The sequence below is a fragment of the Alligator mississippiensis genome, chromosome 1, assembly GCF_030867095.1.
Source record: "Alligator mississippiensis isolate rAllMis1 chromosome 1, rAllMis1, whole genome shotgun sequence".
Taxonomy (NCBI): domain Eukaryota; kingdom Metazoa; phylum Chordata; order Crocodylia; family Alligatoridae; genus Alligator; species Alligator mississippiensis.
Window position 1 is genome coordinate 169,453,314 of NC_081824.1, and position 19,187 is coordinate 169,472,500.

The window sequence follows — 19,187 nt, forward strand, 5'->3', positions numbered from 1 at the left end:
TCTGCTTTCTGAGCCTTTCAGGTGGCCTCAGCTCACGCTTGCAAGCTTTTCTCCAGACGACCATAAAAACCTCTGTTTTAATGAAAGCCAAGAGTCTTGCCTAACCACATGACTCCAGGAGCTGGGGCTTTATAAGAAAGCACACCCAATAGCCTGAGACTCTGGATAAATCATGACAGCTAGTTACACTTCTGCTCTTTTACCCCCCAAGCAGAGGTGTGGCCTGCTCTTCATATGCCATGAGATTCTTTGCAAAGACCAAGGAGCATTTTTGCAGGAAGGGAGAGAAACAGCCACTCTTCCCCTGCCTCCCAGGTCCCTTTCTCATTCCCATGTGAGCAGAAGCATGGGCACCTGCTTTCTCTTAGAGACATAATGCTGCCCCCCCACTCCAGGGTGCACCAGGGAAAGATGCTCTCTCCCACCAGGGACTGGGGATGGAGGCCTGGAGGTTGTTTTGTCAGGATCCTTTGCAGAATCCATGTAGTAATGCCACTGAATTGCAAGCTCCTAAGCTCCTACCCCCAGATCTTCTTTGCTCTGCCCAGAGAGGGTAAAATTAACCCCATCTTGGTACTGTGAACCAAGCATCACTCACGTAAGAGGATGGGAAGAAACAAACCATCGCCCCCCACACTTCATTTCCTATCATACACTGCTTCAGGAAGCCCCCACTCACCCTTGGGGGCAGCATGTCCTTCCTCTTGTATTTGTTATCCCTTATTTCCCAGGTCTTCAATTATAATTCGCTCTCTCAGGATCACTATCCCCACGCAACACAGTGCACAAGTGAGACATAAGGGGGTGGGGAAGGTGACTTGCCCAGAATCCTATGGTGAAACCCAGGAACAGACCCCAAGAGTTCCCAGTTCCCAGGAACAAGAAATCACAGGGTCTAAAAGTCTGAGTCAAAACAATAGAAGCTTATAAGCTCAGGCTTTCCCTCCTGCTTCTTGCAAGCTATTTGTTCCCAGGACCTCCCTCATGCAGGATGTAGCCCCTCGACTCTATGTCACAGACTAGCAGGAGAGAGGGCAGGTGGTAGAGTATGTCTGCACAGCAACCATGCACGCTGGCCAAAAACTCACTGTGCGTGCACACACACACACACACACACACACACACACGTGTGTCAAAGTGTGCAGATGCATGTCTGCTTCGTGTGCAGGTGCGAGATCTGCTGCTTACTAAAGATGAATGGAAAGCTCTGTCTTAGCATCTCTACAGGGAAAAGGAAAAAAAAACCCTTGTGAGTGCAGCGTTTGCAGAATGAGCTGGCAGTAAATAGCTGGAGGATAGACAGCATCTCTGTACGTGAGGCAAAGCACGGAGAGCTGCACCTGAGCTAGACAAGGGCGCTGCTCACGTTCAGCATCACACGTCATTCACTGATGCATCTTCACCAGCCAGCCTGTCTTCTCTGCATCCGTGCCCCCTCCTCCTCCTGGAGGATGTGGCGCTAAAATGGGTCCCTACCACACAGAACTGCACACATGAGATGCCAGACTGGACTGGCTTCAGAGAATAGCTGATGCCAGGTGCTGCAAGCAGGGGGTCTTAAGCAATGGGATCTGGCTCCCAACCCATTTTCTCCTTAGCACCTAAGTTGGCTTCTGCCCTCTCGGCATGCCTATTCAGGCTCTTCCCTCCCCGCAGCCTTCCTGCCAACCCACCCTGCTAGTTTTGTTCCCTGCTCGCAGCAGTTATTCACTGTGTTGAAACCCCTTTGTTCTCAAGGCAGCCCTCTTGTGATTCTGTGAGAGACTGAGGCCTGGCACAACTCTGTCCCTCAGTGACCTAGGTAGGAATCCAGACACTCACAGATGAGAGAGACCCAGCAAAACTCAGCTTCCCAGCATGATACCTAGCCAACTTGGTGGCCTCCCTCTCACACTTCAGAAAGGAGCACCAAAACCCCTCCCATACCTGCAGGAAGAGTTGCTGAGAGACAATGGTAATAGGAATAAATAAGAATCTGGTCATTTCAATAACTAAGGCGATACCCTTTCCCAAGGTCCACTTATTTCCATTACCATGCACATTACATGGTACTTAAGCACCTTTGTTCCCCCCACCCACATCAGGCCAAGCCAGGTGCCCTGCCCTCTGGGAAGCCTGTGCATGACGAGCGCTGTCAAAGCACTCACACCTGTGGCTGCCCCACAGCTACTGCCTTGTAAAAAGTTCAACAGCTGTCAGCATGGATCTAAGCTCTCCAAGAGCCCCTAGTGCCCTGCAGCTGTCTTATGGATAGGGCGATGGCTCTGGAAAAGGAGCCTGCCCACAAGCCAAACATGAGAGGAAATCCTAAAAGAAGCAGGGCTCTGCAAAGGGAACTGGAAAAGCAGCACCTGGCACAACACGGTCTTAGCCCATGAGTAGGGACCCTAGGCACAATGGCAGTACAAAAAATGAAAGGCAGAGCTGACAGGGTAAAATCTTCCTGTGCTAGGGTGAACCATGGGGGTGGGCTGACACCTTCACCTCCATGCTCTCCTCCCTTCCTCTCAGAGAACCCCTAACCTCACTCTTTTCTCTTTCACTGGCCTTCACCCTGTCTCCCCCTCACACCATCAGCCAGCAATTCAATTGAAGGTTACCTCAGAAAGAAACCCAACCCTTCAATGACATCTCCTGGCTGCTTTCTGCTTTGCAGGCTTCCCAGGATCTGTGACTGACAGCCTAGCCGTCACTGTCCCCCCATGCTTTTCCTCCTTGCCACTGTTCCTAGGATCCACTCTGATACATTCATCTGTTTCTGTAAGTGCACCCCTGCCCCCTGACATGAATCGCAGTGGAAAAATTAATTAGAATCAGCTGCTTGGCACTGATATCACAGAGATTGGCCAAGGAGTCAGAAACAAAGTGGGGCTGGCAGTAAGCAAAGGATTCAGCTAGCGGAAAGAGTTACTGTCCCCCCCTCAGTAGTGCACATCCTGGGAGCTGAGTTATACCCATTTTCCAGTTCCTCCCTGACACACACCCATCCCTGGCTGTGGCAAGCTGCCCCCTGCACCATGCACATGTAACTCAAGATTCCCATGCACATCACCCAGATGACATCTCCAGCCTGGAGACCTGGAAGTGACCTACATCCCCCTCTGGGAGCAGTGAGTTTGGGGTCAAGTGAGGACATAGTGAGTTAGCTGCAGATGGAGTTGACTGCCTTGAGGAGAGAGGGGAAGGCTATTTGTGGCCATGGCCTCTCTTTGGAAGTCATTTACATGCCCTCAGTGATGGCTGCCCTATAACTCAGAGACAGGCTAGAGATGGCAGGATGAAGTGGCTTCAGCCTAGCTGTAGATCTCAAAGGACTAGTAGTGCTTCCAGAAAAAGGGTGGACTGGGGGATCTGTCTGAGAAGTAACACTGAAGCCCCAAAGAGGCAAGCCCAGGCTGAACATTCCCAGCACATGACATTCCTCGCCAAAGAACTGAACTTCATGCCAGTATCATAGACCAGGGGCTGTGCCCATCACAAGAGGTGCGCAGAGCCTTCTGCAATAGGAACTGAGTTAATGCAACACTAGCAGGAGGGGGAGGATGGGCTGAGAGGGAGCAGGCCAGAAACTCAAACCGCCTATTAGCATTTCAGTGGAGCAAAACTAACATGGAAGGGTAGGAACCGCAGACTGGGCACTGAGTGCCAAGCACCTGGCTGGCTGTCCTGCTGCCCACCAGCCAAGGGAAAAAATAATAAACGCTTTAATAAAGCCACGTGCATGTATCCAGGCAGTTACTGCAGGTGCCAATGGGCGCAGCCCAGCATGTCTGGAAAGGAAAGAATTTCTGCTTAATGTTAACTGATGCCACATTCTCTTACACACAAAGCACGGCAGGCATATGACAGCAGGGGCCAGGCATAGAGTCTACTATGAGCAAACAAGTAGCACATGGGAGCCATGGAGAGCATCTATGCTGTGTACATGCAGCCACCTCTACTGCAAGCCTTGTCCCCTAAAGATTCCTTCCAGTTTCACAGTTTGGCCCTTTTTTCCTGTCCTTTGAACGTTCTGTTTCCCCCCAGCACAAAACCAAATTTCCGTTGTCTGAATCATATACATTAGGGGCCCAGCAAGTCCCTGACTCCAGTGCATTGTATCAAATGTGTTTGTGTGGGACAAGATATGCCAAACAGCACATGCAGAAGATGGGTCAGATCCTTATGCCATGGGGGTGCTGCACAATAAACCAAGGGCCCTAGCAGAGCTGGGTGTAGGGAGACCAGGGCTGGGATAGCAGAGGGAGCTGCAGGATGGGAGCCCTGGCAGAGGCCCTGGCAGAGCTGGGTATAGGGAGCCCAGGGCTAGAGTAGCAGTGGGGTGGGCCTGCAGGGCAGGAGTGATATACTGTTCACAGAAGAAAAAGAGAGGTAGTGCTGGCAGGCTCTGTGCAAGCCCTTCACTCCTGACCTGCAGCCCCTGTTTTCCTTCTAAGATTCATCATTCCAGCCTGCATGGTGGCCTTGTGATGCAAGCTGAAGTTCACTGGGGACTGACTATACAAAAGCCCACCAGAGCAAGGTTCCATGTTATTTGTGACCTCTGCAATTTTCACACCTGCCTTTCTGCACCACTCGGCCTACACTGGAATGGGGCATGACCAGGGAGCTGTTTGTTAGCAGGTTGTACCTCATGAGCTACTGCTCACTGTAATGTAAAAAAGACATTGCTACATTGATAATATTGGGGATACTAGCAGGGAGCAACCTTAGGCCAGAAATCGCTTCCTGTGACATTCCAGGGTGACTGTGGATATAAGCGTGAGAAATCCACCAACTCTGTTGGAAGATAGACATGTGTCTCCATTTACAAAGCTAACCCACAGGTTGGCTGTCCCTTCCAGCACCCTGGCTCTTTTCACATAAGAGTGGCCACCACTTTCCCCCCAGACAGTTGCACCTCCTGGGTAGGAGGAATTGTGTGCCTTAGGGAGACCTCTGGCTTCTTTCCCGTGACCTGCTGAGTATTCAGCTGCCAGCAGGGTTACCTCCCAGGACCACTCCAGATGAGTGCAGCATACCAGGTGATGTTAGCAGGGCTGTCACCCTCCTCAGTATTTTCAACAGATGCTCCCAGGAAATCAGACCCATGCAGGTCAAAGAAATAATCACTACCAGACCTTCACCTATGCAGATATCCAGTGGGACCAGGCCTCTCAGAGCCTTAGGCAGGACTTGCCCTCTCTCGTGCATTATTTGGCAAAGGGGCAATAAAGTTTCAGCTGCCTTCTCTGCTTTGAACTGGCTGGAGTCCAGCGAGATCTCATTGAGATAGTTCAGGCCCAGCAAGTTGCTCTGGCCGGAGCCCAGTAGGGGAGAGTTTGAGACATTCAAACAACACATTGCAGTGGAACCATTTTAATTAAAAAGATGCTCCTATCAGCAGAGCAGGGGCTTGGTCAGGGAGGCTGATGGAGAAGCAGGGGCTGTTATATTTGTGATTGACACAGGAGAAAGAAATGACCTCCTTAGGGTTTTGCAAAACCAGGCAGCACAGAGATCAGGTTATGAGGAAGGGAGTGGCACTGGTGTGCCTACCTCTAGATTTCCTAGAGGTCCAAGCGTGAAACTTGGGCTGCTCTTGAATTTGGGTTGGGATCCCCAGGAGCTATTTAATATTCTGGTGAAGTCCCCCAAAAGCAGGGCTGAGACATTGTTGCACAGAACAGCAACAAGGATATGCCTGAAGGTGAGGATGCTCTCCCCTCTCTGCTGTCCTTGAGCTGCTCCTTTTTGTGGTGAAATTCTGCCCTGTGAAGCAAAGCAGCACTAAAGTGGCATGCAGGCAAATTAAGTGGACTTTTGCCTCTGTGGGAAGTAAGGTCAAGAGCTAAGAAAGTTTTATACCCACTGGGCATTCCTGCAAACCTGCAGGGAACCAGAGCAGCAAGCAACATCTTCTCAAGGTCAAAATGTCTAGTAGACTTGATCTGTCCTGCCTCTAAGCAGGAATCCCAAAATCACCTCTTGTTTTCTGCTCCATATTTGTAGAGGCCATTTTTGTCTCAAGTTATTCATGGGGCTGATGCTAGAAGAGACAGTGTGGAATAAAGGAAAACAGGCACAAGAGACACGTACAGGCTGTGAGGAGTCATTAGTCTATGGACTTTTCTCTGCAAGGAAGAGCTGGAACTCTTCTGTCTTGGGACACTTAAAAGTGGACGAAGGAATAGGGAATGCGCTGGTGGAATCAATCCTCTGGGGGGTAAATACTAGATTGGACCTCACTTTGCCACTGATAACTCCGATTCTCCCTTGTCAACCTTGATTTCCTATTACAAGCCTCAAGCAAACCCCCCTGCAGATGCAAATGCCATTTCTGAGGTGCCATAAAGGCCTGCCCCCATTCCCTGGCTTTCATGTCTTCATTTCCTTTGCTCTCCATGAACATTGACAGATTGGAACTGCTTGGCTCGCTCTGCCCTACCCCAGACAGAACAATTTCTTCCACTTCAAAGTGGGAGCAAAATACCCTCACAGGCAGAAACACATGGAGGTTCTAATTGGGGAGCTCCCTCCCCTCCTTATTCACAAGTGAAAGCCATCGCACCAGGCACTGGGCAAGGAAGATGAATCAGAATCCATGATTTCTCCGTGCTGTTGCCAGCAACCACTATTTCCTACATAGGAATAACTGGATAGAAGAGAAACAGAAATCCACACCCCTGGACAGAGACCAACATCTCATTCCACACGTGGCCACTGAAGAGCCCACAGCTGAAAGATCTGTCTGGACAGGATCAGAAGAACGGGCACCTTCTAGGAATGAAGGGCTCAGCATTCGGTCTCCATCTCCAAGCTGGGCTGGACTCGGGCAGGTGTCGCAAATGGTGAATAGCTCCTAAACAAGAAAGTCTCCCTTGATCCATGCAGTCCCAGCTCATGGGAGTCCAGCCATATTAAACCACAATTATTTTTCAGACAATGCAGGGAGCATTTCTATCGAGCTGCTCCTGGAATGTTGGCAGCCAGTGGTTGCTGGCCTGTAGGGCCAATCACAATAAAGAGCCCTATTTGCTAAGTAGCGCCAGCGAGACTGAATTCGCCTTGCAGGAACCTGAGATGAGGATTCAGCTGCAGGGGAACAGTGTCTGGGGTGAGAAGAAGGGAACCTGCCCAGGCAGGAAGCTCCTACAAACAGACGGCTCATACGGATACCCACGAGGAGCGATGGACAGAGACGCCTTGGGCACAGATGGAGCAGAACAGCTGGGAAAGGGTGGAAAAGGGCTACGTGATCCTTCTCAGGGAGACCTGATCTTATTAATAAAAGCTGCTTCTTCCCAAGGCCTTGATAATCTCTCCTGCTGCAGATTATTTACAGCTGTGGAATGTAATACTCCAATGAACAAAGCTTCCCAAAGCATGCTGGAGAGAGAGAGAGCAAGAGGCCTGACTGTTAACCCTTCTCAGCAGTACCTACAGCTTTTGGTTCTGCTACGATGACTGGCCATGCAGCTGTGCCACCTCATGCTCTGCTCCCATCTAGTCTGGGTACCTCAGCAGGGCCAAGTCGGGGGGGGGGGACCTATTTCCAGCATTCGAGGGAAAAAAAAATTAAAAAAGACACTCCTAAGAATAGCTCCCAAAAGCAGATCTTGATCAGGGTGGGAGGCTGTGTTCATTATGCTTCAGGACAGCTGATGCTGTTTGGGTGCTCTGCCTTTACAGCTGGTGCTGGACCCAATGCTGCAGCACTGTGCTGACTGGTGCTGGACTGCATGGAGGCCCAAGAGTGTCTCTGCACAAGAAAGTGTCCCATCATAATCAACACTGACCTCAATGCTCCATGTGGTGATATGGGCCAGTCTAGTATAGGAAGCATATGAATCTGAACCCTTAGCCCCAAGGCAAGGCTGAACCACACTGGGCTACATGAACCTTGTCTGCCTATGTCCTTAGACCAACACAGCTACAACCTACACCCCTGGGCTATGAGAGACATTTACTGCGGTGGACTAATTAGCTCCACAGTAAACATCTTAGTGTCTATACATGCACTCCTATTAGGCCAGAGTAAACTAAATTAACTCTGTAGCAGGATAATACTTGTATTTACAAGTACTATCCTGTCGCCAAGTTTTTTACTGCCCTGGCTGGCCCCACAATAAAGCGCCCTCATGTCCCAGCTAGCCCTTCCACAGCACATTGAGCCAGGGGAAGCAGACCCCCCCGGACCCCCTGACAGCTGGGGCTGCTCCAACCTGGCTCAACGTGCTATGGCCCTGGGCGCATGTGAAGACACAGTGCCTGGGTGCAATAAGCTCCGGAGTTTATTCATGCACGTTAACTACATGTGTAGATGTGCCCAATAACAAGGAAAGGAGTACGAGTACTAGGCACAAGTCTGTACTGACCCTCTTCATCCTGTGGATAGTGAGAGGACTCCAGTTGACCTACAGTATGTTATAGAGCGTCTTCGGGGTTTCTAGTATTGTGCCTCATAGTTATGTTCAAGGGTCTGAAGTTTCAGTTTTCAGGATTCCTCAGGTAAATGATTGCCTGCAAATGTAGGGGGGTTGACTTCATGACCCAGGAGACCCCCTTCACCTATGTTACTAATCCTGTACCTTTCACCAGCACTGTATTCACACATATACAACTACAGAGCTAAAAGCTGCTGCCTTGTACCACCTTGGAGGCAGCTATATTTCATTGGTGTAGGTCCTACACTGTAGGGAATAATTCCTGCTGACATGGTCTGTGAAGTGTTTTGGGAGGCAAGCATCAGGAAATGTAAGTTCTGATGGTGATTTATGTACACATGTTCAGAGCAGGCTGCACAGCTCTGGGACAAAGCTAAGTTTCTCAGGAGAGATCTGCTGACTTCAGAGAACCCTGAGAACACTGCAAGGCAGGTATCTGGCATTATACATTTGGCCATCAAACCCAGCCTTCAGACCGGGAACATAACCGGCCACAGCAAAGTTGTCCAGCCCTGTCTTACACTATACAGTACACATACTAAATTACTCATATTCACTATAGGGCATGTATAAAATGACTTGTATAACATGATTGTACACATTATAACCTGCCTAACATCTGACTCCCCAGGTACCTCTCCACTATTTACCAGCTACATTCAGTCCCCTTTCCCCCGCCCCCCGGCCTGTCTCTCACCCACTAACTCCTCAATTGGCATCTTCAATGACTGTCTTTCTTGCATGCAGACCAGCCTCTGGCTTCTTTACTATTCATTCCATCCAGGAAGAGCACACACCACCTGCAGATGTGTCCTCAGCCTGATGAAGGGTATTTAGACCTGAAAGCTTACAAAGACGAATTTTTCCAACTCTTTGAGTTGGTCTAATAAAAGATATCACATTTACCCAAAGAACCTTGTTTGCCTATGTCCTCAGACCAACACAGCTACAACCTGCACCCTTGTATAACATGAATCAGGTAAGTTCTCAAAATGACCCTAAATGACCTTGAAAATAACCTGAAATACCCTATTATATAATAGGAACAAAAGAGATTATGGTAGCCAAGTGGGAGCTCTGCAATGGTTACGGTTTGAACCTATTTCTGGTTAAAGTCCAGCTTGTCTAGGTGCTTTAAAATCCCCATGATTACTCAGAATACCTCGGAACTTGATGTGCCTTAAAGAGAAGTAGGGTAGGCTTAGTCTTCCAAATTCAGGATCTTTTGAACCAAGAATTACCAAACCAGAGCCCCTTCTGGGGAAAAAAATGGCAAAGCAGAATTTACTGATATTTTGCGTGGATCTATGAACAACATCATGGCTCAAAATGGTCTCAGTTGCTTGAGATTTACCCTGGTTAGTGCAGAGCATCCACTACCATTTGGAGGAAGCAACATTAAAAATCATTATTCAACAAAATCTGGCTCTACAGATAGGTATGAAACTTGTCGTATCCCTGCACCAAACGGATTGTATTGCACATGTAGAGACACAGCAGCCAAGAAGGCTTCTAGCCTGCCAGTTTTCACATGAGGTGGGCGCCTCAAGGGAATGTGCGGTAGCCATTGATCCTGACCTGTGCCCCGCCAGCGTCAGTCTGACTTGAGCCCTTGGCAGAAAACTCAAAACGAAACACAGGCTATCATCCGCCTCTGTCAAAGGGGCATTTGTTTTTGGGCAATGTAACCTGAGCACAACAGAGAATTCAGAAGGTGCTCCATTATTTTTAAAAGAAAATGAATTACTCAGGTGAATGTTTGCTGGGAAGGGAAGGGGTTTCAGGGCCCGAGAATTTGGGGGAGAAGGTGGGAATAGTAGGGAGAAAGGGAGTTGGGGCTGTGACATGGGAAGGGGGTGTGGGTGGTAGAGGAGTTGGGGGCTCATTAGAGGGAGTGTGAGGATTAGGAAGAGCAGGACATGAGAGCAAGTGATGTGAGGGAGTGATACAGCCATGGGGGTGATGGTACCTGGCAGCCTCCCTTTCTCTCCTTTCACATATACCAGGATACAGAAGAGTGCCCAGTACTTCCAAAGGTGTATGCTTCCCTCTTCCTTCTTCATCATGTTTGTGGGGAACTGGAAGGCCATGATCCCCTGGGGGGATTCTGATACTCCTTCTCTGCCCTAAGTCATGTTCTAGGGGCCCCCTTTGAGGTAATGCTATTTTAAATATTTTTTTAAAACCCAACAAATGTAAAGGTGAGGTACATGTCACCTCAGTTTGGGTGAGGAAACTGTCTGGGGGGCATGGAAGCCAACTTGGAGAAAGGCATCATGGAGTGGGGATGACCAAGGAGGCCTGTTCAAAGTAGGGGTAGGGAGATGAAGTAGGGACATGAAGCTGGTTCACTGACACCGTGGGTTATAAACTAAGAAAGTGAGGGACCCTTGCTTCTAAAGAGCTAATGCCTTATTGTGATGGGAAGACAAGGGTGAAATACGAATTGTGGCAGGGAGGGTGTGAGGGGGGTATGAGCAAAGGAGAGACACGCACACACTCACACCAGTTCTCTCTCACCTAATTAAAATTACTGTAACCATCATGTAATAAAGCTACCTAGATTTGCAGACATAGAACATATCTGATTTCTCTCATCAGTCCTGTGAGCCACTATACATATGGGAACATTTGAAGGCAGGACCAAATCCTCAGCTGACTGTAACAAAGTGCACAGGAAGAAGGAACTCATAGAAAAGTCATGATATTCTTTACCTGCACACAATAGTATCTCAAATGCAAATTTACCTGCTAGGTACAGCTGTGTACATGTATCACTAACACTCACAAAGCACATTTGATTTCATATTGTTCATATAAAGAACAATAAGAAATTCAGTGACAAGAGATTTGTTAACACTGCTGTAGTTAAGGTTATCCGATGATATCTTGTGTCCTTCCAGAAGACTGTGTTCAATAAAACTCAAATCTCTGAAAACCAGGAAAGAGAGTTAAGGTACACACCCTAATTCTGTCCTTTGAGTGATGCCTCTATGTGAATAGGCGGAGGGAGAAAAACATTATTGGGGGGGGGAGGGGGCTGAGTGAGTGTACACATGTGCACATGCCCCCACACCCCCCACCCCCATCCTGCAGGTAAGTCTGTGGGGGAATGGGCAGGGAACCCTGGGAAAGAGGGGGGGAGGGCAGGCATATCAAGGCCCCAGCAGTGAGGCAGGGGCAGGGGTAGGGGCAGGAGCAGGGGCAGGGGCAGGGTGGTGGGACAATTGGAGCCTGGGCAGCTTATCAAGGGATGTGGGGGGGCTCCCACCACTGTGTGCACCCCAGTGAAGGCCTGGGGTGAGGAAGGGAGTAGGTCAGAGGCAGGGGCTGGGATCTATACCCCACTGCCTTGAGAGCTGCACAATGCCATGTGCATCCTGCCACCCGGAGGGCAGGGGACATGGTAGCAGCCCGGTGGCAGCAGGCACAGGATGTTACGCTGCTCCCATGGTGTGACAGGCCAGCACGCAGTGGCAGCCACCTCTGCCCCACCCCGCACACAGATCAGGAGGGCATGTGCCCCCCAGGCCTCCACTGGAGTGCACAGTAGTGGGAGCCCCCTTGCACACCTGGACAAGCCGCCCAGGCTCTGACTGTCCCACTCCCTGGCCCAAACTGGGCCCCATTCACCTCAGCCCCTGCCTCTGCCCCACTCCCTCCATCACTGTGGGGGCCTTGATCTGGGCCCCTACCCCAGCCGCTTTCCCTTCAAAATAGACTGGTACTTGCCTGCCGTGCTGGGCAGCCAGTGATCCACACACTGGGCTGCGATCCTGGTTACATGCGCACCCCTCCCCACCCCTGCTGCAGCTGCCCAGAGCCCATGGCCAGACTGCCTTGCGGTCCTACCCGCTGCCCCACATTTGGAGAGCTAAGCTCCATTAGACCCGGCCTTCTGCCACCTATGTGCCATAACACATACTCATGCTCTGCACTGACTGGGACTTACCTATACCTGCCCTACTGTCAAACATAAAGCCTGCTGCACAAAGATACAACATCCCATCTACTATATTTTACAGCCCCTTTACCCTCAGACACAATAACATCTAACATTATATTTATATTAAATCCATGGACCACATTCATCACCTAATTGTTGACAATCCTCATGGTCAAAAGATTCTGCTGCCACTGTATACCACCTACATAATGCAGTGCTGACGTGAGGCATATCAGTTTTCCCAAGAGACACATCCCCTTCCTGCCTTTGATTATGCAAGGGGACCAAGTAGTGTTTTTTTTCCCAGGAGCACATGATCTACCCAGATCAACTCCTATCCCAATGATGCTCCACTTATTCCCTTCACCATTTATCACAGCTACACATAACTAAGCAAATACCACTTGAGTGGTGGCTGAACATTTCCCCAGGCTATTGGACTGCTCTCCAGGACAGCAGTGTTACAAGCACATAGGTGTGTGCCTTAATTCTACATTTCCTGGTTGTCAGATGTTGGAGGTTTGGTAAACTCACTCTTCAGGAAGAGCACAGGATGCCACCAGGCAACCTTAACAAAGCGTTTTGTCATTGAATTAGCCCAGCTGGCAGATAAGGCCAGCTGTTAGAGTTCCCTAAATAGAGACATAAACATACAGCAGAGACCATAATAAAGTGACCCTAGAGAACAATTGAAGCATAGACACTACTGTTTGGGGCTCATTACACATGCAGAGATTCATTCTCACACACAAAGAGGGAATGGTCTGGTTTCCTTTCTGTCCCATAAAAAATAAATTAAGCCACCAAAATGCATTAAAGGGTATGGACTGATGTCCCAAGAACCAAGAAATTCACAACAAAGGCCCAGCAGAGAATGTCTTCAACTCACCCTGACCATTTGAGGGTTGTGGAGCATCTGACCCCCCTTATATGGGGGAGGTCTGTGACACAGCAAGGCGGCTCAGGATGGACTGGCAGACCCAGGAAGGGGGACAAACTGGAGACTTCATTTTATTAAGATCATTAGACACATAGTTAAGTTTGCCTAGTGCTGCTTCTGCCCTCCCAGAACAAGGAACATAGATGACTATAAAAGCCTGAAATTCAGGAAATAAGACTTGAGATAATATCTTGTGTACAACCACCATCATCTCCTCCCTTTCCCCCCAATTTCAATTTGACCATATCTTTCCCCATTGTCCTCCAGATATTTGGGAACATGCCAAAAAGTAACATGGAGAGAAACTTGGGCCTTGTAGTGAAAAGGATAACGGTCATCATTTGGTCAAATCTGAGCAAGTTAGGTTACACTACTAGACTACTTCCCTGTCCCATACAAACCCACATGTTAGCACTGGTTTATCTGTGTCCCAAGGAATCTATCTAAGCTGTCTCCTTCAGCTGGCCATAGTTGAGCCCTACAACACACTGGGTTATGTTCTCCCAGACTGCTGGAAGTCCCCAACGTGACGGTGCAGTACAGGAGCCAGAGAGACAGCCCAGCAATTGCCAATGTAGATGTGGAGTTCCGGATCCCATTGCCACCTTCTCCTGTATCACACAATCCAGACAAAAGAGATGCCTTGCACTGTAGAGTGAGGTCTGGTAAGCAGTAGTGACTACCCCCTTAATCAATACAATTGTTTCAACTGGAATGAAAGCATCTGTGAATGACACACAACCCACAGCACAGAAAGTGGCAGTTTTGCTAAGGATAAATCAGGTTTTGATAATCAAGTCTAGACTGGATTCCAGCCAACTCCAGGTGGACATCATGGGTACGATGCCAGTGTTTCCTGGTTCGCAGGGGTCTGAGTTTGGCCTCCCTCGTGATCTAGAAGGGTGCTACACAACCTCAGCCCCTATGTGGGAAGTTTGTCAGTGAAGTCTTCTTGCTTTTCAAGCTGTGATAATGAGGGGATATGGGGAACTCCTATGCACATCATGGTGCCACTCTAGTTCCTCTATGTCCCTGGTAGGGATGGAAAGGCAATAAGGAGGAAGTTGGTAGCCGAGAGGCAGTAAGGAGCACTTTCTGTCATCCAGGGGCAACAAGAGGGAGGGGAGCCCCAGTATCCCTATTCCATTTGGGGGCTACTGTAGTGGAAAGGGCCTCTGCAGCACAAGAGCAGCTGGTCATCTCACTGTGGTGTTTATTCTAACCTAAGGGAAATGAGAACAACTTGGGAGAGTAGAGGGGGTTGAAGCCAGTCCCAGAGTCAAAGACTTCATTTCCTCCCCCTAGATCTGTATGAAGAAAACTGAAAAACCTGCAGAATAAAAAGAAGCTCCTCTGGGCAGGAAAGCTGCCATCTCAGGCAGTCCTTAACCAAAAGATCCCCAGTTTGCTCCACAGCTCCTGCTGTGACATATTTTCACAGACGAGCTCCCTGGAGACCTGCATTTTATTGCTCCAAGCAATTTAAAAGAAGCTCACTTTGGAGGCAGACACCATCAGCAACCATATGTGGCAACAAGAAACACCTGATTCTGGGCTAGATACAAGCAGAGTAAATGAGTACATCACTTCCAGACCTCTTAGGCCTGGCTGTTTGTTGCTATGTGGGTGAGGGAAGAGTTAATTGATGCTCAATGCTGTGATTGCAGATGTTTTGTCATCTGTACAAATGCCTGGTCTTATCTTGAACCCTGTTAAACTGTTAATCTCAGTGGTGTCTCATGACAATGAGTTCCCTAGGCAGAGGGTGCACTGTCTGAAAAAGGGTTTCCTTTGATCTGTTTCAAATGCACCATCTTTCAGTTTCCCTGAACACCTTCTCTATGGCTGCATAAGGAGACGGGGAGAATGGAGATGCCTGATCTACCTTCTGCCCCATTCATTTGATATCTTTCCCTCATGACTCCTCATTACTCTTCTCTCAAAGCTAAACTGGCCCAAACTTTCCAATTCTCTCATTCTATGAGAATTTTTCTAGGTCTCTAACTACAGTAATCACCCATCTCTGAACCCCTTCCGCATTGCTGCTAGATTCTTTTGGAGCCTGGCTAGTGCTTATGCCATTGAGCAACTATGCAAACTGGAGCAAAGCCTAGTGTGGGCAGTTCTGCGCAAGATTCAACCTGATAGCTCTGCAACAGAGCCCCAGTTCGGACCTGCTGCTAGGCCAGTGCTGGGTTCTGTACAGAAAGATCTACTGATGCCCTTCAAACTGCAACCCTTCTGTCCAGGCCTTCCCACACAAAGCCCCATCAACACCAGTCAGTTCTGAAGTGCTGCACCGACTACTATCTATATTTATCCATATACATGCAGCTCTGCTGATACACCATATTCCTGAGGTACCATCTCCTGCTCTTATTCTAGTCCTTGCCCTGTAGCAGCCTGACGCAAATAAGTGGAGATGTGGATATAGCCATTTCCCATCCCTATTATTTTGTTCTTGCTGGGTGAGTCTGAGACTCTTCAAAGACCTTTGTAAGGAAGGATTTTTCAGTATGTTTCAATGAGACATTTACCATGAGGCATAATAAAATGAGGCTTCCAGAGACCAAGGAGGCCTTTTCAGCTGGTCTGAGAAATAGCTTGTTATTAGCCTCTCTAGCTTAAGCATCAAGAGGAAAAGTACACTGCTCAAAGATTCATAGATTTCATCGACATTAGGGCTGGAAGGGACCTTGGAAGATCATCGGGTCCAGCCCCCTGGCCCAGGGGCAGGAAGTCAGTTGGGGCCACAGGATCCCAGCAAGATAAACGATGCCCTTTCCTCCACAACTGGAGCCAGGTTTGCTTGTTTGCTCTCTCTAGCCATGACCATAGGTCCCAGCTCCTGAGTCTTGCTTTGAGCAGCAATTGCCTTGTGATAGCAGCTTGGCATTCAGCAAAATACAGAATAAACTGTTGCCTACCTCACCCTTCCAAGACCTCATATTGGGGTTGCATTTCATAGGTCCTTTCCCACTTGTTGGTAATGATGCACTGTCCATGGCCAGTCCAATAGACTTCATAGACATTAGGGCTGGAAGGGACCTCATGAGATCGTTAGGTCCAGCCCTCTGCCCAAGGGGCAGGATGTCAGTTGGGGTCAGATCACCCCAGCAAGATAAGCATCCAAGTGTTTCTTAAAGGTATCCAGAATAGGTGCTTGCACCACTTCTGTGGGGAGTCTATTCCAGACTCTGGGGACTCGGACAGTAAAGACGTTTTTCCTTATGTCCAGTCTAAAACAGTCTTCTAGCAGTTTGTGACCATTAGACCTTGTCTTCCCTTGTGGTGCCCTAGTAAACAGATGTTCTCCCAGTTCCTGATGCACACCCCTTATATACTTATAGGCTGCCACCAAGTCATCCCTGAGCCTTTGCTTCTCCAGGCTGAAAAGTCCCAGGCCTCTCAGTCTCTCCTCATAAGGCCTACTCTCTTGACCTATTATCATGCATGTGGCTCTCCTCTGGACTCTCTCAAGCTTCTCCACATCCTTTCTAATGTGTGGAGCCCAGAATTAGATGCAGTACACCAGCTGCGGCCTCACCAAGGCCAAGTAAAGCGGGAGGATGACTTCTTGGGTCTTGCTTGAGATGCATCAGTAGATGCAAGCCAGAGTTTTATTTGCTTTGCTGGCTGAGGCATCGCATTGGTGGCTCATGTTCATCTTGTGGTCAATCATGACCTCCAAGTCTCTTTTGGTCATGGTGCTAGTGAGTGTAGCACTGCCAAGCCTATAAGTATGATGTGGGTTTTTTTCTCCCAAGGTGGAGCAGCTTGCATTTCTCCATGTTGAATCTCATCAGGTTTTGATCTGCCCACCTTGCAAGCCTGTCCACATTGGCCTGAATTGCCAACCTATTCTCTGGTGTGACCGTGCTTCCCCATAATTTGGTGTCATCTGTGAACTTAGTCAGTTCGAAGGACTGCACCAAGTCTTTAATAAAAACACAATAAATATAATGCACTTATATTCTCATGATTCCAATAGATTACAAGCAGGTCTGGTAGTCCCAGACATCGGGTTCCCTGCTGTGACCCTCCAAGCTCATGGAAAACCTGTGGCAGGAAATCCTCCCAGTAGATTCTGCATGGTGGAATGAGGCCTCCTATCACCATGTCATTCAAGCCACCTCTCAGACCATCCATTACCTCCTCACTTCACACCAGCCTCATGCAATAATTCAAGCATCAGCCCATGAAGGGCTCTCATCAAGGGTTTTTCAGTGCATTTCAATGAGACATTTAAACATAGCTTACTATGCCCCAAAGTGGTGGCACAGCTTGGGTCTTTCAGAGACACGACAGGGCTTAACCTTTACAGCTTGGCCTAAGAAAAGTTTCATTATGGCCTCACAGACCTACTGGCATCCCACCTCCATGGACTGCACCAGTGTTGGGATCCCGGGAAGGAAGAGCTAAAAGATTTGGGGCCCAGTTGGACTCTAGTCACTAGTGGACACTGAGCATGCAGAGGACCTGTAGGTTATGTCCCTTCCTCAGTTCACCCTACAATTCAAAGAAGCCAGAAATCTAAGGGCACACCATCCCTCCGTTTCCCTACTAGGATCTCATCCAAGAGCACAAGACGACCCAGTACCCTAACATTAAACACAATCTTCAGTTGCCCCTTTCCTTCCAGATCCCATCTGCTCTCTCTCTCTCCTGCCCATTCTCTCATGCATTTCTACTTCCCCTCTCTTCCACATGCACCCATTCATACCATCCTCACCTCCTCCTCCTCCCCAGCGTTCAACTGCTTCTTCCTCCTTTCTCCTCTTCTTCAGTCTCCCTGCCTGTCTGTCACTTGTGCTTGCCTTCCTCCAGTCCAAGCACCACTATTCACAACTACTCATGGTTTACAGGTCACACAGGCTTTGTTCATTCCCTCCTCTGATAGGAAGCAGAGGCACAGAGAGGGGGAGTGACTGTGCCTGTAGTCCAGCAGAGGATGGGCTCAGAGCAGGAGATTGTTTCTGTAAGTCCTGTGCTTGGTCTCCCATGGGCATAAGTGTGACTTGCTACAGAATTCTTCATAGGGAGGCAGCTCTTTGGACTCAGAAACAGCTCCCTGACAGCCACCAGTTGGTTGAGGGTCTAGCCCCACAGGCACCGAAGTGCCAAAGCTGCAGCTTTCTGAGCAGCTGCAAAAGTGGAAGTGGTGGGGGTAGAATTAATCACCCAGAATTTCTACTGGGGCAAGGTTTTCTCCCCAGCAGTTTCTGTCTCCTGTGCCCTCGGCGATGGGCACAGTTCTACGTTCATTTTTTAAAATGGCAGCAGAGGCTAAACTTGACGCCTGTAAGCCCCAAAACATTAAAAGCAGGCAGCAATTACAGGCTCTACAGGCCAGAGTCCCAGTGCCCTTCAGCTGCCTGCACTGTAGCACAGCCTGCTCAGAAGGAGCTTTAGAGCAGGAGCTCGTATCAGCCCATAGTATGCAAGATTAGTACCTCCAGGGCCTGCACCTGAGCCTTGCCCAGGCTGAAGTGGGCTGTTTCCCCAACATATCCTTTGCTGGGGCCAGGTAGAGCCATTCCCCCAGTTGGGATCAGGCCTCTGTGCTAGTAAGAGCCCCCAGAAATCACCCCAGCAACTGTCCCAAGAGCAGGGGAGGCCTCCCAAAATGAGGCCAAGCCTTCCTCCCCTCAGGCTGCTGCTCCTTTGTCCTTCTGCGGCTGCCTGCAGCTTGGGAACGCGCTGACAGAGGGGGATTTTGACTATTTAATGTCAATCAAGATTAAGAATTGCATGGTCGGGGGATTTCATGTTCAGTCTTCTGGGCTGGATTTTCATACCCACACTGCCCTCTAGTGGCTAGCAAAGTGTCAGGCGTGCAGATCTGCCATGGCTTGGGCTGCACAACCCTCAGTAG

At 49.2% G+C, this 19,187-nt stretch overlaps 1 long non-coding RNA gene across 3 annotated transcripts in view; it reads right to left on the reverse strand.

The window, feature by feature from the left end:
• Window positions 1-18,169, reverse strand: part of LOC109286437 (uncharacterized) — an 85,947-nt gene extending 67,778 nt beyond the window's left edge. For all 3 annotated transcript variants that reach the window (XR_009456370.1, XR_009456369.1, XR_009456368.1), the window contains exon 1: window positions 18,045-18,169. This is a non-coding gene — a long non-coding RNA (uncharacterized LOC109286437). The remainder of the gene's footprint in view (window positions 1-18,044) is intronic.
• Between the last annotated feature and the right edge of the window lie 1,018 nt (window positions 18,170-19,187).